At 47.2% G+C, this 26,728-nt stretch overlaps 1 long non-coding RNA gene across 3 annotated transcripts in view; it reads right to left on the reverse strand.

The window, feature by feature from the left end:
• The window catches only part of LOC115864551 (uncharacterized), a 64,763-nt gene that overhangs the window by 36,351 nt on the left and 1,684 nt on the right, over positions 1 to 26,728 (reverse strand). For all 3 annotated transcript variants that reach the window (XR_009562811.1, XR_004043999.2, XR_009562810.1), the window contains exons 2-3: positions 14,431 to 14,557; positions 13,457 to 13,570 (exon numbers count right to left, since the gene is read on the reverse strand). This is a non-coding gene — a long non-coding RNA (uncharacterized lncRNA). The remainder of the gene's footprint in view (positions 1 to 13,456; positions 13,571 to 14,430; positions 14,558 to 26,728) is intronic.

Here is a 26,728-nt window from a genome sequence, read left to right on the forward strand (position 1 = left end):
GCCCAGTAAACACAGTAAGCCCCAAACGGGATCAAACCAAAGAGGACCACACCAAGACTCACTGTAATTAAAATGGCAAAAAAATTAAGGACTACTAAAAGGTACAAAGGAAAAGCGGTGAGTTACATCATGGGAACTCGCATAAGGTAATCACCTGACTTTTCAGGATAAACTCTGCAGGCCAGAAGTAATGGCATGGTATATTTAAAGTGATAAAAGGGAAAATCCTATGACCAAATTTACTCTACCCAGCAAGGCTCTCATTCAGATTTGATAGAGAGATCTAAAGTTTTACAGAGAAGCAAAACTGCTGCCAGTAGTCCCAGACCCGGCCCTGCCTACCAGTGGTCAGCAGGCTGGAGGCTGAGTCCCCACTGTCCTTGGAGGACTCGGCTAGAGAAGGTGGGAAGAAGAAAGTGCCCAACTTCTTATTTTAATTTTTTGCAAAATGTGATTTGGACAGGAAGGATTTGTCCTACCCACAGATGCGGCTTCTATAAAGTGCATCCTGCACGTGAACTAACGTGGGGTGTGGCCTGCATCCCTGCCCGGGTTCTGGAGGAGTGAAGACACGTTTCATGCTCTCCTCCAGGAGGTGGTTGCCCTCAGGTCTCCTCCCAGAAGCCTCTCTCAGTGCTCCCCTAAACCTTTGCCCTGGGACACGTGCCCCCACCTGTGTCCCCTCCAGGAGCCTCAAGCACACCCAGCCCTGAGCAGGTGGCTCCCTGCTGAGTTTTGTCAACACCCATCCCAGGACCAGACAGCAAGCTGGGCTTTGCAGATGCTTCCAGTGAAGTGACAGACACCGACAGACAGAAGCACCTGTGGCGAAATGGAGCCACTTTACTTATGAAACACAGTCCACGTTCGACTGGCACTGACTGGCCAGGAGGAGGGCGGTGCTCTCGTGGGTCACTGGGTGGATGGCTAGGGAGCTTCTCACGGGTTTTTCCCCTTCTGCAGGCTGGGACCCCCGAGCACTGGCCAGGGAGAAGCAAGAGGATTTGGTTTTATGTTTAAGATGAAGCAGAGGACCTTGAAAGAGGCATGTAAGCATTTCACAGAATGGGTCTCCGTAGATGTCGTTTGCATAACAAGTGCCTAAATGATCAGAAATAGGGAAGAAACTGCACGAGGACAAGCAGAGATACCCTAGAAGCAAAGGCCTTTCAGTACCTATTTCAAGTTTATGACAACGCCCTTGAGTTTGGGTTTCTTGAAAGGTGATGGGGAAGGAAGTGGGAAACAGCCTTGGGTCGGTTGGGGGCTGGGGCTGATCCACACCTTGTGGATCTGTGTAGTTTTGGGTGGTGTTTTTTAAGAAAAAGAACCCAGAATTATGTTGGGATCTAAAAAGGGGCTGAACAAGTGAGGGCCCTGCAGTTTCAGCCTCCATAGCTTCCCAAGAAACCTGCCTCTGGTGATGAGTCAAACCCGGGGTTTTAGTAAGAAAACCTTTGCCCGTGTGTCCGCTCTGCCCCAGTAGATTGTGTGACCTTGCACTGGTCACCTCTCCCCCAGATGGTGCACTGGACACAATGGGCTGTGCGACCTTGACCCGGCCACCTGTCCTCTCTGCATTACCCCCCCACATCCCCCCACGATGGTGCATTTGAAGCCCCTGTACATGCATAAGAAAAACTGACAGCATTCAGGACTTCCTTTCCAGGGAGAGATGAAAGGCACAATGTTGTTTAGAGGCTATACCAGATTTAAATGCTGTTTTGACTTACATTAAGCTACTTCTTACCCATCCAATTTGCCTCTTATTTTTGTTTCAAAGCTCACTGTGTATCATGCAAAGACGCCAGTAACGTGGGAAAACCTCCCATCTGACAGGAGCAGCCCTCCTCTCTGTTGGCGGCAGTCCCCCCACCCCCACCATGATCCCCACTATTCTGGCCTGGACTGTGCGTGCCCACATGCCTGTGGGTACATGTGTGTGTGGGGGGGCAGGCACACTTTTGAGGTTTTTCTTTCTGGAGCCCTCTGCCCTCCTTAGTTTGTGCTGAACACACTGACACACACAAGCCTCGGTGCCCAAGCTGGTGTCTTGCTGTGATGGCTTTGGTCCCAGCTCCACTATGGCCCAAGCCCATTAAAATCAAGTCAGCTTCAGGTCTAGCTTGACCCAGGGCCTCAAATTATGACATCAGGAGTTACCTTATCTCTGGTTTCCATGTTGGCCTTACTCTCTGGTCAGTTAGCTTATGTAGTGGCCCTGGCAGCCCCCCAGAGGGGGGAGAGCTTCTCATTCACAATAGTTCTATTGTAAGTCCTGGCACAGATTTCCTGGGACCAGGTCACATGTCCACCCTCAAACAGATTACTGAAAGCAAGGAGATGAAATCTGTTGATTGGCCAGATCTAGGTTATAGGCTCACCTTTAGATTCTGGTATTATAGAAGGTTAACTTCCCCCAAACCACATGGACCAGGAAAGGCTGGGGGTGGGGGTGGGGGTGGGGTCTTCTCAGGAAAAAACAGATATTATTACCATATGATGCGGAAACAGAGGACTGGAAGGAAAGGTAGTCACAGATGTCCACTACCCCACCCAGGGCAGTGGTGCATCCTGGAATCTGAAGGGTTAAGTTCAACCCACACCTCGTGGAAAACAACTCAGAACCCCTAAGAACCACACATACATCAGGGGTCATGGAGCCTGGAGCTGACAGCCAAATGGAGACAGGGCCTGAGGCAAGCAGAGCAGAAACGAGCACAGGCTTTCCTGCTGGGGCTGCTGGCCCGGCAGGCTGAGGTCTGGGCAGTGGCACAGGTGCCCAGGGGCTGTGTCAATATGGAGCCCAGACACTGACAGGAAAGAGCAGGCAGGATGAGAACCTCTGGGGGAATCCTCCAGGGAGCTTGTTAGAAATGCAGCATCTCAGGTCCCACTCCAGATCTCCTGTATCAGAATCTGAATTTTAATCAGATCCCCAGGTGATCCATGTGCACTGCTCATCTAAAGACTCATCTCTTGGAACTTCCCTGGTGGTGCAGTGGTTAAGAATCCGCCTGCCAATGCAGGGGACACAGGTTCGAGCCCTGGTCCAGGAAGATCCCAAGTGCCACGGAGCAATTAAGCCTGTGAGCCACAGCTACTGAGCCTGCACTCTAGAGCCTGCAAGCCACAACTACTGAGCCCATGTGTCACAACTACTGAAACCCACGTGCCTAGAGCTATGCTCCACAACAAGAGAAGCCACTGCAAAGAGAAGCCCACGCACTGAAATGAAGAGTAGCCCCCGCTCGCCACAATTAGAGAAAGCCCACACACAGCAACAAAAACCCAACACAGCCATAAATAAATAAATAAATAAAACTCATCTCTTGTCTCATAGCTCCCACATTCAGGGGTGGTGAGACTTATGTTAGGGCTTCAGTCAGACTTCCTGGAGTGCAGTGTGGCCATGTTTATGAAGGAGCCTTAAACATACTCATGCTCTATCATGAAGCCAATATTTCTACTTCTGAGACATTACTGAACAAAATCACCAGAGGCAGGGACAAAGAATGTTATGCATGGAGATGTCCATTGTAGTATTATTTATAATCAGAAATTATTGCATATACACAAATAGAAAAGGGTGAAGTCAAGTATGGCACTGTATACATTGACTGTTATGTTGCTGTTTGAAATATTCTTTTAAAAGAAATGTACAGGGAATGGGCAGGGAATATAGTGATAAACAAGACAGATACAGTGTCTGCACTCTTGGAGTTGACATTCTATGGGGGAAGACAGACAATAAGCAAGTGGACAAATGTGACAAGTACACAGAAGGAAGAAGGGGTAATGTGGCAGAGAACCATGGGAGGGTTGGGGAGGTTTCTTAGATGGGGAAACAGGGAAACCCTGCTCTAGGAGCTGGCATTTAAAATGAACTCCAAAAGTTGAGAAGGAGCCAGCCAAAGAAACAGCCAGGAAAAGATCTTCCAGGCAAGGGGAACAGGAATTACCAAGATGCTGGGGTCAGGGAGCTTGGCTGTGAGAGGGAAGTAATGGAAGATGTGTGGCTGGAGCGGGATAAGCCAGAGGAAGCTGGAAGCTGAGGAAGGTGGAGAAGTGAGTAGGGCCAGATCCCTCAGACCTTGTAGGCTGTGAGTGAAGTTTGAGTTTTGTTCTAAGGGCCAAGTGTTACAAGAGTACATGGAGAGAGGGAGTCATATCAGTAAGATGGCAGACTAGGAGGTTCCAGTCCTCATTCCCCCATATAAACACTGATGATTTGACAACCATCTACAGGCAAAAATACCTTTGTGAGAGCTCTGGAGTCCAGGTGAGAGGTTCCAGCACCCCAGTGGACCACAAAATGCAAGGTCGGCCACACTGGAAGGGTAGAAAGAGCAGTGTCCCTTTGCTTGCATCACCTCTCCCCGAGGCTGACAAAACTCAGAACGCAGAGAGATCTCCTAGCCCACGATTTCCGCCACAGGTTAAAGAGAGAACAGGTGAGGGTCTCACTCCCCAGCCTTTGGGGGCAACGTCTAAAAGCTCTGCTTATCTTGATGCATCCAGAACACTGAAGAAATCGGCATGGCTGGATAGTTTGGGAGCAGCTAAGAACAAAGAAAAGGGTGGAGGCTCATAACAACCAACATATACACCCCCAAAGCAACAATTCCCCAAAGATGGTGCCCCACACACGTCCACAGATGGTACATGAACCTCAGCAGCCAGTGAAGATCTCAGCAACCAACTTGACTCTGCAGGATTGGGGGAAGGTACACAACCCTGAGACTGCTCCTTCAGGAGGGAGGGACGGCGTGGGATTGAGCTCTTTGTCTTAGCAACTCAGTGCACTGCCCTATGGAGAATGGGTGGGTGATGCCTGGCACTCGACATGGCTCTGTGGGGTAGGGAAAAGGCACAAAATCCTAAGACATACCTTTCAGAAGGGAGGGATGGAAGTGGTGCTTGTACCCAATGCCCCAGCCTAGCTGAGCACACCCTAGAGGAAAGGAATAGGCAGCTCTCAGCACCTTACAAAGCTCTATGGTATCAGGACAAGGCACACAATCCTAAAACTAGCCCCCCAAGGAGGGATGAGAAGAGTAGAGTGGGCACATCTATACAAAAGGTTAAAAAGATTCCCAGAATCTCTAGCCAGGTGAAGGTCTTTCCCTTCCCAAGCCAGTACATAAGGACTGGAAGGGGTGACTACTCCTTCAAATGTGCAGACATCAACACAGGATAAAATGATCACAAAGAATCAGAAGAACGTGACATCACCAAAGGAACAAAACAAAGCTCCAGTAACTGACCTCAAAGAAATGGAGATCTATGAACTGCTGACAAAGAATTCAAAATAATCATCTTAGCTCATTGACCTATAAGAGAATGCAGACAGACAACTAGACAAAATCAGAAAAAGCAATACATGATCACAAGTTCAACAAAGAGATAGAAACCATAAAAAAAGAACCAAAACAAATTCTGGAGCAAAGAATACAATGACTGCCCTGAAAAATTCAATAGAGAGCTTCAATAACAGACTTGATCAGGCAGAAGAAAGAATCAGTGAACTTGAAGACAGGTTACTTGAAATGCTCTACTCAGAGGAGCAAAAGTAAAAGGGAATGGAAAAGAGTGAATAAAGCCCACAGGACTCACAGGACACAGTCAGGAAAAACAATATAACATAATGGGAGTTCCAGGAGAAGAACAGAAAGGAGAAGAAAGCTTATTTAAAGAAATAATGGCTAAAATTTTCCCAAATCTGGGAAAGGAAAAGGACCTCTAGATTCATAAAGCCCAAAAGACCCCAAATATGTTGAACCTAAAAAAGGTCTACACTGAGGCACATTAAAATTAAATAGTCAAAAGTTAAAGAGAGAATGTTGAAAACAGCAAAAGAAAAATGTCTCATCACATAAAATGAAACTCCATTAAGATTATAAGCAGAATTTTTGGCAGAAAGCTTGAAGGTCAGGAGAGAGTAGGATGATATACTCAAAGTGCTGGAAAAACAAATCTGCCAACCAAGAATACTATGCCTGGCAAAACTGCCCTTTAAAAATGAAGGAGATGGGCTTCCCTGGTGGCGCAGTGGTTGAGAGTCCGCCTGCCGATGCAGGGGACACGGGTTCGTGCCCCGGTCTGGGAAGATCTCACATGCCATGGAGCGGCTAAGCCCGTGAGCCATGGCCGCTGAGCCTGCGCGTCCGGAGCTTGTGCTATATATAGCACTATATATATAAAAAAAAAAATGAAGGAGAGATAGACTTTCCCAGACAAACAAAAATTGAGGGAGTTTGTTACCACTTGACCTGCCTTACAAGAAGTGCTAAAGGGAGTTTGTCAAGTTGAAACAAAAGGACACTAAACAACCACACAAAAGCATAAGAAAGTATATATTTTACTGGTAAATATATAGACAAATAAAGAACAGTGCAATACTGTAATGGTGGTGCACAAATCACTTTTAACCCTAGTTGAAAAGTTAAAAGACAGAAGTATTAAGAATAACTATAACTATAATAATCAATCAATGATTACTTTGAATTTAAATGGATTATACTCACTAATGAAAAGTGACTGAATGGATAAAATAACAAGCTACAACTATATGCTGTGTACAAGAGACTCACTATAGCTTTAAGAACAGTCAGAGGTGGAAAGTAAAGGGATAGAAAAAGATATTACATACAAATGGTAACCAAGAGAAAGCAGGAATGGCTATACTTATACGAGACAAAACAGACTTTGAATCAAAAACTGCTACACGAGATAAAGAAGATGATTATATAATGATAAAAAGGTTTACTCAACAGGAAGATATAACAATTATCTATGTACCCATTCCACTCCTGGGTATATAACCAAAAAAAGCAAAAACACTAATTCAAAAAGATACATGCACCCCAATGTTCAGAGCAGCATTATTTACAATTGTCAAGATACAGTACCAATCTAAGTGTCCATCAACAGATGAATGGATAAAGAAGGTGTGGTGTACACACACACACACACACACACACACACACACACACACACACACAATGGAATACTACTAAGCCACAAAAAAGAATGAAATATTGCCATTTGCAGCAACATGGATGAACTTGCAGGGCATTATGCTAACTGAAATAAGTCAGACAGAGAAAGACAAATACTGTATGAAATCATGTATATGTGGAATCTATAAAATACAATAAACTAGTGAATATAACAAAAAAGAAGCAGGCTCAGAGATATAGAGAACAAATTAGTAGTTACCAGTTGGTGGGGGGCAATATTGGCATAGGAGAGTGGGAGGTACAAGCTATTGGTTGTCAGATAGGCTCAAGGATGTATTGTACAATATGGGGAAAGAGCCAATATTTTGTAATAAATAAAAATGGAAAGTAACCTTTACAAATGTTTTAAAGTAAAAAATTTTTAATACAAATAAATAAGTTTTGGATTAACATATACACAGTACTATATATAAAATAGATAAACAACAAGGACTTACTCTATAGCACAGGGAACTATATTCAATATCTTGTAATAGGGGCTTCCCTGGTGGCACAGTGGTTAAGAATCCGCCTGCCAATGCAGGGGACATGGGTTTAATCCCTGGTCTGGGAAGATCCCACAAGCCGCGGGGCAACTAATCCCGTGCGCCACAACTACTGAGCCTGTGCTCTAGAGCCTGCGAGCCACAACTACTGAGCCCATGCGCCACAACTACTGAAGCCCGCGTGCCTAGAGCCTGTGCTCCACAACAAGAGAAGCCACTGTAATGAGAAGCCCGTGCACCACAACGAGATGTGGCCCCACTCTCCGCAACCAGAGAAAAGCCTGCGCACAGCAACGAAGACCCAACACAGCTAAAAATAAAATAAAATAAATTTATTTAAAAAAATAAAAAATCTTGTAATAACCTATAATGGAGAAGAATCTGAAAAAGTATATATATATATATATATATATGCATTTATATACATATACATATATATGTATGTATCACTTCACTGTAGACCTGAAATTAACACGTTGTAAATTAACTATACTTCAATTTTTAAAATGGTTATAAAATAAATAATAAAAATAAATATATATGCATCCTACATCAGATCTCCTAAATATATAAAGCAAACATCTACAGATCTAAAGGGAGAAATAGATGGACATACAATCATAGTAGGAGACTCGAATACTCCACTTTCAAAAATGGATGGAACATCCAGACAAAAATCAGTAAGGAAACAGCAGAGTTGAACATCACTATAAACCAATGGACCAAACAGATATATAGTGAACATCCAACAACAGCAGAGTGCACCTTCTTCTCAAGCACACATGGATTCTCCAGGATAAATCACATTATAGATCACAAAACAAGTCTTAACAAATTTAAGGAGATTGAAATCATCCCAAATGTATTTTCTGACCACAGTGAAATGAAATTACAAATCAATAACAGAAGGAAAATGGGGACATTTATAAATACACAGAAATTAAAGAACATCCTCTTGAATAACACTGAATCAAAGAAGAAACTTAAAGGGAAATTAGAAATATTTTGAGACAAATGGAAAGTACCAAGAGATACCAATAAATACCTACCTCACAAAAGAAAAATCTCAAATAACCTAAATTTACACCTCAAGGAACTAGAAAAAGAGCAAACTAGATCCAAGTTAGCAGAAGGAAAGAAAAAACTGAAGGTCAGAGCATAAATAAATAAAATTAGAAAATAGAAAAACAGAAAAAAATAGATGAAACTAAGGTGGTTTTTGAAAAGATAAAACAATATCGACAAACCCTTAGCAAGATTAAGAAATAAAAAAGAAAGACTCAAATAAAGTCATTAATAATAGAGAAGACATTACAACAGATGTCACAGAAATAAAAAAAAAATTAGAAACTATTATGAACAATTATATACCAATAAATTGGACAACTGAGAAAAAATGGATAAATTCCTAGAAACATACAATCTACCAAGACGGAACCGTGAAGAAATTGAAAGCTTGAACAGACCAATAATAAATAAGGAGGTTGAATCAGTAACCAAACACCTCTCAGCAAAGAAAAACTCAGGGCCAGGTCTTCACAAGCAATTCTACCCAACATTTGAAGAAGCATTAATACCAATCCTTCTTAAACTCTTCCAAAAATGGAAGAAAGAACACTTCCAAACTCATTTTCTGAAGCCAGCATTACCCTGACACCAAGGCCAGACAAAAAATTAGAAACAGAGCTACCAGATGACCCAGCAATCCCACTTCTGTGTATACACACAAAGGAATTGAAGTCAGGATCTGAAAGAGGTATCTGCACTCCATGTTCACTGCAGCATTGTTCACAATAGCCAAAACATGGAAGCAACCTAAATGTGCCTTGCCTGATGAACGGCTAAAGAAAATGTGGTATATACACAAAATGGGATATTATTCAGCCTTTAAAGAAAGAAGGAAATCCTGCCATTTGCAACAATATGGATGAACATGGAGGACATTATGCTAAGAGAAGCCAGACACAGAAGGACAAATACTACATAGTACCACTTATATGAGGAATCTAAGATGGCCAAACCCTTAGAAGAGAGTAGAAGGGTGGTTGCTCGGGGCTGGGGAGGGGGGAAACGGGGAGGTGATGGTCAAAGGGTACAAAGCGTCAGGTACCCAAGATGAGTAAGTTCTACAGATCCGCACGGCACGGTGCCTGGGGTTCTTAATGCCATGTTATATACTTAGAGCTTGGCTAAGAGGGTAGATCTCCCGTCAAGTGTTCTTATCGCAATAATAAATAGCGAGGGTGGAGGAAACTTGGACCTGATGGATGTATTCATGGCACAGACTGGTGATGGTTTCACAGATGCATGCTTATCTCCGAAGTCATCGGGCTGTATACATTAAATAGTTACAGCTTTTTCTATGTCAATTGTACATCAATATGGTGGTTTAAAAAAAGTGAATAGAATCTGATTTGGTCTAGGGAGCTGAAGGCCACATGGACAAAGCTACTGGGACACATTTATAATCCATGTTAAGTGAGCAAGGCTGGCAGAGAATAATACAAACTGTGTCATTTTGCCTATAGAAAAAAATAGGAAACATGCAAAAATATTACAGCAATTACCTCCAGATGGTGGGATAACAGATGATTTTTACGTGTTTTTCTTAAGTTTCCTGTGTTTCTTCGCACAGGAAGAACAATGGAGCTGACTTCAGAATCTCAATTTGTATCGGTCACAGTGATTCGTTACAGATGACAGAATCCACTTTTTGTGGTTTGAGCGGAGGGCGCTTATTCCTGGGTGTTAAGACTGAGATTCCAGGACTACCAGGGAACAAAGAGTGGAGGCCCCATAGCCAGGTACAACACAGCCTAGACAATCCCCTGACTCCACCTAAGACGGTTGCTATAGAAACCCCAATGTCTGTGATGCTCAGGCCCAGACACTGGGGCTGCTGCTGTGGGAGAACGAGACCCCTCTGTTCCCTGCCATCCAGGAGCCCCATCCCTCCACCACCCTGTGTTGCTCACTTCCGCCTTTTAGATCGCAGGCAGGCTCCTGTCCAGAGGAGCTGAGGCCACCTGCAGAACCTTAGTTGCACGGGTGTCTGGGAAATACAGATTTCAGGTTTTCCAGAGACAAAAGGCATGGAAAGAGGGGGTGGAACACAGGTTGAATGACTCAGTCTGCAGGATCCACTACAGAAGCAAGGCAAGGGTGACAAGACGATCACATGTACCCTTGACCTTCCGAAGTCCATACGGTGGGTCAGTTATCCATGGTCTTATGATAAGGACAGCAGGAGGCTCTCTCTCAGTCCAGGGAGTGCTGGCTGCCAGAGCCCCTCGCCCTGGCCTCCTCTCACTTCCAAATGCCAGCACCTCTCTGCTTGGCCTCCTTGGGGCAGGCTGCAGTGTGGAGGCTTAGCGTCCCAAGGAGCAGACTCAGCCAGGACCCCAGCCGCCTCTCTGCACTGGCTCCCAGGCTCCCTAGTGGGCCGATTCTTGTTGCCCACAGTAGGGGGAACCTCTAGTGGGGGCATCCTGTATTGGGGGATCCTGCAGTAGGGGGATCCTCTAGTGGGGGCTCCACAGCAGCAGGCAGCTTGATAACAGTCATAATTAGTCACCTTCTCTTCCTCTTCTCACTTCCCTACACCCTTGCCTTCACCTCCAAATAAACTCCTTTTGCCAGAATCTGTATCTCCAGGTGTGGCTAGGGCAGCCCAAACTAAGGCATCTCTGGCCTGAGCACGTGTCCATGTAAAGCCTCAACCTGATTCTTTACGACCTTCTGGGGACAGGGCCCTGAGGGTGGGTTAAGGGCTATGAGGCTGCTTCTGCGACCTTGCATCCATTCACACCAGTTTGGAAAGTCATCTTGTCCTTGGTTCTCATCCTCCTGGGCAGGAAACTAGAGGGCTCCGGGATGCTCCCTCCGCCTGCTGCCCTGTCCACACTGATGCCGCCGGAGTTCTGCCCACCCCCTCTCTGCGTCATGCATTACTCCTCTGCCGTAGGACCAGCAAGGGTGTCCTCTGAACGCGCCATCCTTGGTTTAAATGTGATTCTGCTATTAGCATGTGAGGTTGGGCCAACTCTGTCATGGATGCAGGCAGCAAACACTTCCCTGGAGCCTGCCCAGTGCCAGGCCCTGCATCACCCACCACAGAAGTCACCCTTCCCTCCAGCCTCTCAGAGTTGCCCACGAGCACCGCCCAGTGGCAGGGAGCTCACATCCTCGGTTACACCTTCAGGCAGCTGGTGAGAGAAGCAGCTTTATCCATCAACCCCTCCGGGCCGGGTGTCTGACTTGTCTCCTTCCACATTCTTGGGGCTAATTGTTCCTGTCACCCTTCATCCACAGATGAGGCTCCTGGAGGTTGAGTGCCATTCTGGGGTCGCTTGGCAGGCAGTAAGGGGAGGGACTGGGTAGGGACCAGGAAGGCCTGCTCAAGGTCCTTTCCTGTTCCCTGGGGCGTCCTGGCCGCTCAGACACAGGACGTCCCAGGACACGGGGCTCCTGGCACTGCTGCGTCACTGTCCCTCAGCCGTTTAGCTGGGAGCCTCTGCCAGTCTTAGCACCGGGGACCCTGCGGTGCGCCTAACACACTCCTAGTCCTCGTGGAGGAAGAGACAGCAGTAAGCAGACGAAGACAAGGTCGCTCCCAGGGCCCTGAGGGGTGGGAAGGCTGGAGGAGGAACCGCGCGTCCCCCGTCCTGAGAACTGTCCTGAGGACGGCTGTGGAGAGTCTCCAGCTGACAGGGGGCGGGCAGGCCTTGTCACTGGCCCACGACAGGCAGAGAGCACAGGGTCTGCGGGCCACCCTGGTTTTCATCACCTGCCAGCATCCGGGCACTGAGGCCCTGCTGGTGCGTGCTGATGCCCACCTGGAGTTGCTGGGCAGGGAGTCCAGGGTCCTTCTGGAAAAGGGGTTTACACTCAGGCAACTGGGAGCTACCTGCTGTCACTCACTTGCTACCAGTGAGGTCGGGGAGCGGGGTGCTGCCAGGGAGCCCAGGTTTGTCCACCTGTGACAAGGTGCCTGGGTGTTTGAGGAGCATCTGGGGGCTCTGTCCCCCTTTTAAAAATAGGGCCCAGTTTTAGGGGGCCCCGTCTCACCACTTTGCTGAACAATTGTTCATTTTTTCCATTAAACCTTGATGTACACATGGGACATACAAAGCTTATCTACACACGTGTGTGCGCGTGCGCTGCACACAGTTTAAAGCTCCACTACAGTGCAGACACAGGTGTTGACCCCCGAGTCAGTAAACGGGCATTTCCAGCGCAGCCCTCCTGCAAACAGCCCTCTCCCTGGGGTGACGGTGCCCTGACATTTGTGACGATCCTGACCCTGCTTGGCCTCATCGTCTGACTCCCAGGAGGGCACCTCTCAGCCGACGCGCTGGGTTGGCCTGTGTTACTTCATTCACATGGACTGTGACACGTGCCCTCTTTGGGGACTGGCTGCCTGGGAGACTCTCCCTGCTGCGGGCAGAGCTGTAACTTTTACCCTTTGACCAACCTCTCCCCATTTCTCCCACCCCATGTGACTTGATTATTGCTGGAAAGATGAGTTTAGAACTGACAATTTCCCTGCTAAGCTGACAAGCGTAAAAGCTTAATTTGAAAACAAACCCAATTCCACTCACGGTGCAAAGGCAGAGACTGGGACTTGGTCAAGCCTGGGCCTGAGCCCTCAGTTTGGGGAGACGGACAGTTAGGACCTCACAGGTATCTGGTCCTGTCCACGTGACTTTTATACACTCTCCACCTTGATGGAGCCTGTGATTTTATGGGAAAATGAGTTCTAAAAATTAAATTATTAAACTTGACGATACTGTAAAAAGGTGTACAGTTTACTTATCCTTCATTTGTTTACTCTGTCTGCAAAGTGTCTCGTAGGCTGGTTTAAAATAGAATGTTTAGTAGAAAATTTGAGGTTCAGTAAGGCCAACAGGTCAGGAGACACCTGCCACTGAAAAGAGAGTTTCTACTCACAGTCCTGGAGGAGAGGGAGGACGCACCACGCAGGGAGCATGGGGAGGGCAGGAGGCGGAGGAGCCCAGAGCCGTGGATGGACAGACAGATGGACAGGAGCCTTCATTGCAGCTTCTGTGGAGGGAACGACAAGCAGGGTGAACAGGCTGAGGACCGGCCAGGCTGAGCAACTTCATGGGCTCTGGGCTGTAGGGGCCCCCCGTGGCCTGGAACCTGACCCTGGGGGAGCAGGGCAGGTGGACAGTGGCTCAGAGCATGAGTCCAACACAGGAGATGCTTGGTTTGTATTTGAAAAGTGGGTGCTGGGGGACTTCCCTGGCGGTCCAGTGGTCAGGACTTGGCGCTCTAACTGACGAGGGCCTGGGTTTGCTCCCTGGTTGGGGAACTAAGATCCTGCAAGCCGCGAGATGCAGCCCAAAAAAACCCCCCAAAAACTGGGCCCTAAAAGGACTCCTCCTGCGGGGGGGCTGACAAGGGGGGCAGGGGGGGCTGACAAGGGGGCCAGGAGGCCAAGGGGCTGACAAGGGGGGCAGGAGGCCAAGTCGAGGCGACACAGAACAGGGAGTATCCTGCAAAAACAAAGCACCAAGTTTACAGAAGGTAGAAACACGGTCTGTTCAGGCTCAGCTCAAATGTCACCTCCTCAGAGGAGCCGTTCCTGCCTGCACAGTCTACACGGACAGCCTCCCCAGCCCTCAGCCACTTCATTCCTGCACAGTGCTCAGGGCTGGCCCCCGGCTGTGCACGCAGAAGAAGGGCCCTCACAGGGGCCACAGGCCCCGCATGACCTGGTCTCCCATCTCTCTTCCCCCCACCCTGCCCTCCTGACTTCCCCGAGTCCTGCATGTCCCCACAGCACGTGGCCTTCTAACAGGCCGTGTGCTCACTGAGCGCCTCCGTCAGTGCCGGGCCCGCTGCCCAGGTCAGCGCGGGCACACAGGGGGCTCAGCAAGCAGTGAATCAACGGCTCTTACCATCACTGCCTGGAACGTTCTCGTCTGTGGCCTCAGCGTCCACACACCCAGTGCACGTTCACTGAGGCCTTACTGTGTGCTGGGCAGGCTCCAGACACCTGGTCTCCATTCTCATGCAGCAGACAGCCTGGGGGCGTGAGACAGAGAAAAATCAGCAAAATACAGGCCAAGTCAGGCAGTGAGATGTTCCATGGAGAAAAACAAAGTCAGGCAAGACGTTGGAGTGAAGTCCTGGAGGTGTTTAGGGAGCAAGCGATGCAGAGGGAGAGAGTTCCCAGCTGAGGCTATGGCCAGTTCAAGGGCCCTGAGGCCACAGTGGGCTGCAGATGCAGAGTCTTAGTTTTCCGTGTGGATTCTTAGTTTTCTCTCCAGTCTGTATGTGGCTTTTATTTATAATCCTTGGTTTCACCTTTCTTCCTAATTAACCTGAGTCTGGGTCACCATCTGTTGAGTTTAGCAAATTCTATCCCAGTGATTTAAAGTGGAAACGGGTGGAGGACGAGGGGAAGATGGCGGAAGAGTAAGACACAGAGATCACCTTCCTCCCCACAGATACACCAGAAATACATCTACACGTGGAACAACTCCTACAGAACACCTACTGAACGCTGGCAGAAGACCTCAGACCTCCCAAATGGCAAGAAACCCCCCACGTACTTGGGTAGAGCAAAAGAAAACAGAATAAACAGAGACAAAGGGATAGGGACGGGACCTGCACCAGTGGGAGGGAGCTGTGAAGGAGGAAAGCTTTCCACACAATAGGAAGCCCCTTCACTGGCGGAGACTGCAGGTGGCGGAGGGGGAAAGCTTTGGAGCCGCGCAGGAGAGCGCAGCAACAAGGCTGCGGAGGGCAAAGCAGAGAGATTCCCGCACAGAGGATCAGGGCCGACCGGCACTCACCAGCCCGAGAGGCTTGTCTGCTCACCCGCCGGGGCGGGCGGGGCTGGGACCTGAGGCTCGGGCTTCGGTCGGAGCGCAGGGAGAGGAATGGGGTTGGCGGCGTGAAAACAGCCTGAAGGGGGTTAGTACGCCACCGCTAGCCGGGAGGGAGTCCGGGGAAATGTCTGGACCTGCCGAAGAGGTAAGAGACTTTTTCTTCCCTCATTGTTTCCTGGTGCGCGAGGAGAGGGGATTAAGAGCGCTGCTTAAAGGAGCTCCAGAGACGGGCGCGAGCCGCGGCTAAAAGCGCGGACCCCAGAGACGGGCATAAGACGCTAAGGCTGCTGCTGCCGCCACCAAGCCTGTGTGCGACCACAGGTCACTATCCACACCCTCCTTGCGGTGAGCCTGTGCAGCCCGCCACTGCCAGGGTCCCGGGATCCAGGGACAACTTACCCGGGAGAACGCACGGCGCGCCTCAGGCTGGTGCAACGTCATGCTGGCCTCTGCTGCCGCAGGCTTGCCCCGCACTCCGCGCCCCTCCCTCGCCCCCGGCCTGAGTGAGTCAGAGCCCCCGAATCAGCGGCTCCTTTAACCCCGTCCTGTCTGAGCGAAGAACAGACGCCCTCCTGCGACCTACACGCAGAGGCGGGGCCAAATCTAAAGCTGAGCCCCGGCAGCTGTGCGAACAAAGAAGACAAAGGGAAATCTCTCCCAGTAGCCTCAGGAGCAGCGGATTAAAGCTCCACAATCAACTTGATGTACCTGCATCTGTGGAATACATGAATAGACAGCGAATCATCCCAAACTGAGGAGGTGGACTTTGAGAGCAAGATTTATGATTTTCTCCCCTTTTCGTCTTTTTGTGAGTGTGTATGTGTATGCCTCTGTGTGAGATTTTGTCTGTATAGCTTTGCTTCCACCATTTGGCCTAGGGTTCTATCCGTCCGTTTTTTTCTTAATAATTTTTATTTTAATAATTTTATTTTATTATATTTTACATTCTTTCTTTCTTTTTTCCTTCCTTCCCTCCTTCTTTCCTTCCTTCCTTCCTTCCTCCCTCCATCCCTCCCTTCTTTTCTTTCTTTCTCTCTTTCTTCCTTTCCTTCTAGTTCTACTAATTCTTTCTTTCTACTTTTTCTCCCTTTTATTCTGAGCCGGGTGGATGAAAGGCTCTTGGTGCTGCAGCCAGGAGTCAGTGCTGTGCCTCTGAGGTGGGAGAGCCAACTTTAGGACACTGGTCCATAAGAGACCTCTCAGCTCCACATAATATCAAATGGCGAAAATCTCCCAGAGATCTCCATCTCAACACTAGCACCCAGCTTCACTCAACGACCAGCAAGCTACAGTGCTGGACACCCTATGCCAAACAACTAGCAAGACAGGAACACAACCCCACCCATTGGCAGAGAGGCTGCCTAAAATCATAATAAGGCCACAGACACCCCAAAACACACCACCAGACGTGGACCTGCCCACCAGAAAGACAAGATCCAGCCTCATCCACCAGAACACAGGCACTAGTCCCCTCCACCAGGAAGCCTACACAACCCACTGAACCAACTTTAGCCACTGGGGACAGACACCAAAAACAATGGGAACTATGAACCTGCAGCCTGCAAAAAGGAGACCCCAAACACAGTAAGATAAGCAAAATGAGAAAACAGAAAAACACAGAGCAGATGAAGGAGCAAGATAAAAACCCACCAGACCTAACAAATGAAGAGGAAATAGGCAGTCTACCTGAAAAAGAATTCAGAATAATGATAGTAAAGATGATCCAAAATCTTGGAGATAGAATAGACAAAATGCAAGAAACATTTAACAAGGACCTAGAAGAACTAAATATTAAACAAGCAACGATGAACAACACAATAAATAAAATTAAAAATACTCTAGATGGGGCTTCCCTGGTGGCGCAGTGGTTGGGAGTCCGCCTGCCGATGCAGGGGACACGGGTTTGTGCCCCAGTCTGGGAGGATCCCACATGCCGCGGAGCGGCTGGGCCCGTGAGCCATGGCCGCTGGGCCTGCGCATCCGGAGCCTGTGCTCTGCAGCGGGAGAGGCCACAACAGTGAGAGGCCCGCGTACCGGAAAAAAAAAAAAAAATACTCTAGATGGGATCAATAGCAGAATAACTGAGGCAGAAGAACGGATAAGTGACCTGGAAGATAAAATAGTGGAAATAACTACTGCAGAGCAGAATAAAGACAAAAGAATGAAAAGACCTGAGGACAGTCTCAGAGACCTCTGGGACAACAATAAACGCACCAACATTCGAATTATAGGGGTTCCAGAAGAAGAAGAGAAAAAGAAAGGGACTGAGAAAAATATTTGAAGAGATTATGGTGGAAAACTTCCCCAATATGGGAAAGGAAATAGTTAATCAAGTCCAGGAAGCACAGAGAGTCCCATACAGGATAAATCCAAGGAGAAATATGCCAAGACACATATTAATCAAACTGTCAAAAATTAAATACAAAGAAAACATATTAAAAGCAGCAAGGGAAAAACAACAAATAACACACAAGGGAATCCCCATAAGGTTAACAGCTGATCTTTCAGCAGAAACTTTGCAGGCCAGAAGGGACTGGAAGGACATATTTATTTATTTATTTATTTATTTATATTTTTCTGCGGTACATGGGCCTCTCACTGTTGTGGCCTCTCCCGTTGCACAGCACAGGCTCCGGACTAGCAGGCTCAGCGGCCATGGCTCACGGGCCTAGCCGCTCCGCGGCATGTGGGATCTTCCTGGACCAGGGCACGAACCCGTGTCCCTTGCATCGGCAGGCGGACTCTCAACCACTGCGCCACCAGGGAAGCCCCGGAAGGACATATTTAAAGTGATGAAGGAGAAAAACCTGCAACCAAGATTACTCTACCCAGCAAGGATCTCATTCAGATTTGATGGAGAAATTAACACCTTTACAGACAAGCAAAAGCTAAGAGAGTTCAGCACCACCAAACCAGCTTTACAACAAATGCTAAAGGAACTTCTCTAGGCAAGAAACACAAGAGAAGGAAAAGACCTACAATAACGAGCCCAAAACAATTAAGAAAATGGGAAGAGGAACATACATATCGATAATTACCTTAAATGTAAATGGACTAAATGCTCGAACCAAAAGACACAGATTGGCTGAATGGATACAAAAACAAGACCCATATGTATGCTGTCTACAAGAGACCCACTTCAGACCTAGAGACACATACAGACTTAAAGTAAGGGGATGGAAAAAGATATTCCATGCAAATGGAAACCAAAAGAAAGCTGGAGGAGCAATTCTCATATCAGAGAAAATAGACTTTAAAATAAAGACTATTACAAGAGACAAAGAAGGACACTACATAATGATCGAGGGATCGATCCAAGAAGAAGATATAACAATTGTAAATATTTATGCACCCAATATAGGAGCACCTCAATACATAAGGCAAATACTAACAGCCATAAAAGGGGAAATCGACAGTAACATATTCATAGTAAGGGACTTTAACACCCCACTTTCACCAATGGACAGATGATCCAAAATGAAAATAAATAAGGAAACACAAGCTTTAAATGATACATTAAACAAGATGGACTTAATTGGTATTTATAGGACATTACATCCAAAAACAACAGAATACACATTTTTCTCAAGTGCTCATGGAACATTCTCCAGGATAGATCATATCTTGTGTCACAAATCAAGCCTTGGTAAACTTAAGAAAATTGAAATTGTTTCAAGTATCTTTTCCGACCACAATGCTATGAGACTAGATATTAATTACAGGAAAAGATCTGTAAAAAATACAAACACATGGAGGCTAAACAATACACTACTTAATAATGAAGTGATCACCGAAGAAATCAAATAGGAAATTAAAAAATACCTAGAAACAAATGACAATGGAGACACGACGACCCAAAAACTATGGGATGCAGCAAAAGCAGTTCTAAGAGGGAAGTTTATAGCAATACAATCCTACCTTAAGAAACAGGAAACATCTCGAATAAGCAACGTAACCTTGCACCTAAAGCACTTAGAGAAAGACGAACAAAAAACCCCCAAAGTTAGCAGAAGGAAAGAAATCATAAAGATCAGATCAGAAATAAATGAAAAAGAAATGAAGGAAACGATAGCAAAGATCAATAAAACTAAAAGCTGGTTCTTTGAGAAGATAAACAAAATTGATAAACCATTAGCCAGACTCATCAAGAAAAAAAGGGAGAAGACTCAAATCTATAGAATTAGAAATGAAAAAGGAGAAGTAACAACTGACACTGCAGAAATACTAAAGATCATGAGAAATTACTACAAGCAATTCTATGCCAATAAAATGGACACCTGGAAGAAATGGACAAATTCTTAGAAACGCACATCCTGCCAAGACTGATTCAGGAAGAAATAGAAAATATGAACAGACCAATCACAAGCACTGAAATTGAAACTGTGATTAAAAATCTTCCAACAAACAAAAGCCCAGGACCAGATGGGTTCACAGGCGAATTCTATCAAACATTTAGAGAAGAGCTAACCTATCCTTCTCAAACTCTTCCAAAATATAGCAGAGGGAGGAAAACTCCCAAACTCATTCTACGAGGCCACCATCACCCTGATACCAAAACCAGACAAGGATGTCACAAAGAAAGAAAACTACAGGCCAATATCACTGATGAACATAGATGAAAAAATCCTCAACAAAATACTAGCAAACAGAATCCAACAGCACATTAAAAGGATCATACACCATGACCAAGTGGGGTTTATTCCAGGAATGCAAGGATTCTTCAATATAGGCAAATCAGTCAACGTGACATACCATATTAACAAATTGAAGGAGAAAAACCATATGATCATCTCAATAGATTCAGAGAAAGCTTTTGACAAAATTCAACACCCATTTATGATAAAAACCCTGCAGAAAGTAGGCATAGAGGGAACTTTCCTCAACATAATAAAGACCATATATGACAAACCTTAAGCCAACATCGTCCTCAATGGTGAAAAACTGAAAGCATTTCCACTAAAATCAGGAAAAAGACAAGGTTGCCCACTCTTATTCAACATAGTTTTGGAAGTTTTAGCCACAGCAATCAGAGAAGAAAAGGAAATAAAAGGAATCCAAATCGGAAAAGAAGAAGTAAAGGTGTCACTGTTTGCAGATGACATGATACTCTACATAGAGAATCCTAAAGATGCTACCAGAAAACTACAAGAGCTAATCAATGAATTTGGTATAGTAACAGGATACAAAATTAATGCACAGAAATCTCTGGCATTCCTATACACTAATGATGAAAAATCTGAAAGTGAAATCAAGAAAACACTCCCATTTACCATTTCAACAAAAAGAATAAAATATCTAGGAATAAACCTACCTAAGGAGACAAAAGACTTGTATGCAGAAAATTATAAGACACTGATGAAAGAAATTAAAGATGATACAAATAGATGGAGAGATATACCATGTTCTTGAATTGGAAGAATCAACATTGTGAAAATGACTCTACTACCCAAAGCAATCTACAGATTCAATGCAATCCCTATCAAACTACCACTGGCATTTTTCACAGAACTAGGACAAAAAATTTTACAATTTGTATGGAAACACAAAATACCCCGAATAGCCAAAGCAATCTTGAGAACGAAAAACGGAGCTGGAGGAATCAGGCTCCCTGACTTCAGGCTACAGTACAAAGCTACGGTAATCAAGACAGTATGGTACTGGCACAAAAACAGAAAGATAGATCAATGGTACAGGACAGAAAGCCCAGAGATAAACCCACACACATATGGTCACCTTATCTTTGATAAAGGAGGCAGGAATGTACAGTGGAGAAAGCACAGTCTCTTCAATAAATGGTGCTGGGAAAACTGGACAGGTACATGTAAAAGTATGAGATTAGATCACTCCCTAACACCATACACAAAAATAAGCTCAAAATGGATTAAAGACCTAAATGTAGGGCCAGACACTATAAAACTCTTAGAGGAAAACATAGGCAGAACACTCTATGACGTAAATCACAGCAAGATCCCTTTTGACCCACCTCCTAGAGAAATGGAAATAACAACAAAAATAAACAAATGGGACCTAATGAAACTTCAAAGCTTTTGCACAGCAAAGGAAACCATAAACAAGACCAAAAGACAACCCTCAGCATGGGAGAAAATATTTGCAAATGAAGCAACTGACAAAGGATTAATCTCCAAAATTTATCAGCAGCTCATGCAGCTCAATAACAAAAAAACAAACAACCCAACCTAAAAATGGGCAGAAGACCTAAACAGACATTTCTCCAAAGAAGATATACAGACTGCCAAGAAACACATGAAAGAATGCTCAACATCATTAATCATTAGAGAAATGCAAATCAAAACTACAATGAGATATCATCTTACACCAGTCAGAATGGCCATCATCAAAAAATCTAGAAACAATAAATGCTGGAGAGGGTGTGGAGAAAAGGGAACACTCTTGCACTGCTGGTGGGAATGTGAATTGGTACAGCCACTATGGAGAACAGTATGGAGGTTCCTTAAAAAACTACAAATAGAACTACCATACGACCCAGCAATCCCACTACTGGGCATATACCCTGAGAAAACCATAATTCAAAAAGAGTCATGTACCAAAATGTTCATTGCAGCTCTATTTACAATAGCCAGGGCATGGAAGCAACCTAAGTGTCCATCATCAGATGAATGGATAAAGAAGATGTGGCACATATATACAATGGAATATTACTCAGCCATAAAAAGAAATGAAATTGAGCTATTTGTAATGAGGTGGATAGACCTAGAGTTTGTCATACAGAGTGAAGTAAGTCAAAAAGAGAAAGACAAATACCGTATGCTAACACATATATATGGAATTTTAGGGAAAAAAATGTCATGAAGAACCTAGGGGTAAGATAGGAATAAAGACAGAGACCTACTAGAGAATGGACTTGAGGATATGGGGAGGGGAAGGGTAAGCTGTGACAAAGCGAGAGAGAGGCATGGACATATATACACTACCAAACGTAAAATAGATAGGTAGTGGGAAGCAGCCGCATAGCACAGGGTGATCAGCTCGGTGCTTTGTGACCACCTAGAGGGGTGGGATAGAGAGGGTGGGAGGGAGGGAGTCGCAAGAGGGAAGAGATATGGAAACATATGTATATGTGTAACTGATTCACTTTGTTATAAAGCAAAAACTAACACACCATTGCAAAGCAATTATACTCCAATAAAGAAGTTAAAAAAAAAATTCAAAAAAAAAAAAATAAAGTGGAAACGGGTGAATGCGGGTCAAGTCAGCGCGTGTTTACTGGTTGGCCTCCCTGGGCCCAGCTGTGTCTGGCACCAGGCGGCTGTGTAGTGAGCATGACTGTCTCTGCCCTGAAGACCCCGGTTAGTGAACATACAGACGCCCTCAGTCCCGGTCTGCTGCCCCCCTGCCCCCCTTCCTCTGGGTCTCAAGCTCCCGCGCTGACCTCAGTTGCACCTTCCTCCCCCACCTCCTTCAATTTTAATTTTTTTTTAACTTGGAAGCCGTGTCACGACGGTGCCCCTCCGTAGTGAGAAACTCAGTCACCACTTCAGCAGTGGGATCCACTTGTCATGCCTGAGCTGAGACTGGACAGGATGGAAACACAGGACGCGGAGGAGGAGACGGCTCAGGGGCTGGGTCTCGGGGCAGGCAGAGGGGAGGCGGGGAGAGAGAGGAGGAGGTCACGGCAGGAGGAGGTGAGTCCAGGGGCTCCCAGGGTCACCTCCTGTCACTTCCTGCTGCTCCCGCCTCAACACGGGAGCCTGAATCTCACGCTGCATCACACCTGCAGGCCCTCACATGACTGGGCCTCCAGCAGGAGCCCCTCTCCTCTACTCACCAGCAGCAATGCCCTCACCCTTCAAGACCCTGCTCTTCTGAGGGCTTGTCCCTGGCCCTGCCTGCCCGGGGCACCCGTCCCACTGTGACCCACTCACCCGTTCTGCATTCACCTCTCCTGGTTGTCACGGCCTGAGGATGACCTGATGCCCCGGGACATGGTCTGCTTCTCAGGACCAGCTGAGAGACCAGCAGACCTTGGTTATAAGCTCTAAGTCTGCGTGACCCTGGGAGAGTCCCTTATGCCCTGGGAGCCTCCGTCTCTCACTGTAAAGGGGTCTGGCAGTGGCCACCCCACAGCGACAGTCAGCTGCTGGACCTGCCAGAGGAGAAGCAGGGCCGGGGGCCTGTGGCTGTGACCTTCAGGGCTGACCCTTGAAGCGGGCCTCGGCATGGCCAGGGTTTGCAGAAAGCCTGGGTGCAGCGATGCATGAAGGGGTGGGAGAAGGGCAGAGGTTAGGGGGCAGCTTTGGAGCCAGAAGACAGGGCATCCAAGGGACACTTTCCAGAGCCCATGGCCCTGGGCCTCTCCCACTCCCACCCCTTCCTGGCTGCCTTCAGAGGACATGCGAGGAACCCCTCTTTTGAAGGCTACACTCTCAGCCCATTTATCCTGTCCGCCCGGCGTTCAGGGCAGGCTCCACATGACTGTGGTCCTCAAGTGCCTTGTGAAGCAGTGAGGGCTGGAGGGAGGACTGCAAACTCAGATGTCTCCAGGGGCCAGGCAAGGAGAGGCTGGGGGAATGCCTGGGCCCGGGGGAATCTTAGGGGGTGGTGGGGACTGTGATGAGCTGGGGACACAAGCTCCGTCCAGATAGGGCTCCCACTCAGCCCCAGAAGAGCTTTGCCCAGAAGGAACGTCACCCAGGAGGCCAGAACTTCTCACTTCATATCAAAACTAACAAACTAACAAAGCTCGAAGCCTGGGTTTTTGCCTGAAATCTTCTAGTTTTTAAATGTTAGAATTAATTTTAAAAATCTAGACTTGCCCCTGAGCCCTAGTTCGAGGCCCTTGGTTTAAGACCAAGGGTGGGCTGGGCAGCCACCCTGAGGCAGGGTCCAGGCTGGATGCCCTGTCACTGCACAGCCTCTGTGCCCACGTCCCCCACCCCTGCCCAGTGCCTCCTCACTGATGTTCAGGGGACAGCTTCATCCCCAGGAAGCAGCCCCCGGGTCAGGGTATGGAGGGAACAGGGCTCTTCTGGGATTGCCCTTTCCTTCAGCAGATCTTCGGCAGCTGGAGCTTTGAGACCACTCGTGCTCGCGCACACACACGCACGCGCACGCACACACACACACACACTGATCAAGCCCTCTACCCACCAGACTAGGCTTGCCCTTCGTGCTGAAGAGCTGGAGTTGACCTCCCCCTGAGGAGCATCCCTGTGCAGGAGAGTGAGTGAGGCTTCCCTGCAGCCCTAAACCTGTATTGAGCACCTGCTGTGTACTTGGTCCTGGCATGGGAGCTTGGGGCATGGGAGGAGCCTGGGCATCTGACCACGAGGGACCAAATAAACCAGATGAGAAGGCAGTGATGTCAAGGGCTTCAAGGAGGAAGGAGAATACATCTGACGGGAGGGGAGGTCAGGTGACTGGGGTGGCCTTGGAGCACCACCACCATGTGACCTGGGGGAACAGGGGACAGGTGTGTTTGGTGGAACTGCATGCACAACGGCTCAGAAGGTGTGGGGAGTAGAGGGATGTAATCCTGTACCTGTAGCAGGCCTCCTTCCCCCTTCCTCTGTAATGATGGGGCAGCTGATGAGAGCAGCTCTCAGTGAGCCCTCCTGGGGCCCTGTTACTAGTTCTCTATTCTAGATGAGGACACTGAGGCACAGAGAGGGCAGGGGCCACGAAAGGTCACACAGCAGGATTTAGGGAGCCTTCCTGGAGTGCCTGTTACTAGTCCTTTAATACAGATGAGGACACTGAGCCAGAGAGAGGGAAGGGGCCACCCAAGATCACAGAGCAGGGCCTTAGTGAGTCCTCCTGCAGCCCAGTTACAAGTTCTTTATTATACATGAGGTCTCTGAGGCACAGAGAGGGCAGTGGCTGCCTAATATCACAGAGCAGGTTCTTAGTGAGCCCCCCTGGGGCCTGTTACAAGTTCTCTACTGCAGATGAGAACACTGAGGCACTGAGAGTTCACTGTCCTCCCAAGGTCTCAGAGCTTGGTCTTAGCGCGCTCTTCTGGGAGGGGGTCCTGTTACTAGTTCTCCATTACAGACGAGGACACTGAGGCACAAAGAGGGCAGTGGCTGCCCAAGGTCACAGAGAAGGGTCTTTTTGAGTTTTCCTGGAGGCCCTGTTACTCTGTTACAGCCAAGGACACTGAGGCGCATAGAAGGAGCAGGGAAGCCCTGCTATCACCCAGGCCCCACTGCCTGTGTCCTTCACGACCGGCTTTATGCTGCCAGCAGGGCTGCAGGCCTGGAGTGGACGTGGAAGGCAGTTCACTGCAGCATTATTTACAATAACCAAGATATGGATGTAACCGAGCAGGACCCTATGGGGCCTTCCCGGGACAGACCCCTCCCCCATATTCTCTGCTGTAGCTCCTCTCTGAAGTAGCCAGATAATAGTATCTCATGCATGTTTCCTGAGTTTTTCAGATGCTAAAACCCCCACCAAGTGGAAAATATTAACTACTTGATGATCATGAGCCCCCAGACCTACTGGCACCTAAGGACTGATAAAGTTAACCCCTGTGACACCTCACCATCGACCCATCAGAGAATCGTGTACAAGCTGACCACACACCCTGTGACCCCCCCCCCTCACCTGGCCTTTAAAAATGCTTTGCTGAAACCCTTTGGGGAGTTCGGGATTTGGGGGTCATGAGCCACTCGTCTCCTTGCTGACCCTACAATAAACCTTTCTCTGCTTCACTCTGGTGTTTGTTTGGCTTCACTGTGCATCGGGCACATGGACTTGTGTTCAGTAACATGGAAACAACCTAGGTGTCCATCGACACATGAATGGGTTAAGAAAATGTGACATATATATATATATAAATTATATATATAATGGAATCTTACTCAGCCATAAAAAAGAAGGAAATCTTGCCATTTGCAACAAGGATGGACCTTGAGGGCATTATGCTAAGTGAAATAAGTCAGACAGAGAAAGATACTTATCTCACTCACAGAGTTGAAAAAATAAACCAAACTCATAGAAACAGAGAACAGGATGGCCATTACCAGAGGCTGGGTGTTGAGGGGGCTGGTGAAATGGGCGAAGAGGGTCAAAAGGCACAAACTTCCAGCTGTAAGATACACAGGCCCTGGGGATGTATGTACAGCAAAGTGACTGTGGTCAACATCACTGTGCTGTGTATGTGAAAGTTGCTAAGAGAGAAGATCTTCAAAGTTCTCATCACAAGAAAAATAATCTGTAGCTGTGTGTGGTGGTGATGGTAACTAAACTTACTGTGGTGATCATTTCATAATATGTACCTGTATCAAATCATGATGCTGGACGCCTAAAACTAACAGTGTTATGTGACAATCATACCCAATATCTATATCTCAGCAATCAGGGGTGAGAGCATGGACAA

The sequence above is a fragment of the Globicephala melas genome, chromosome 2, assembly GCF_963455315.2.
Source record: "Globicephala melas chromosome 2, mGloMel1.2, whole genome shotgun sequence".
Classification (NCBI taxonomy): Eukaryota; Metazoa; Chordata; class Mammalia; order Artiodactyla; family Delphinidae; genus Globicephala; species Globicephala melas.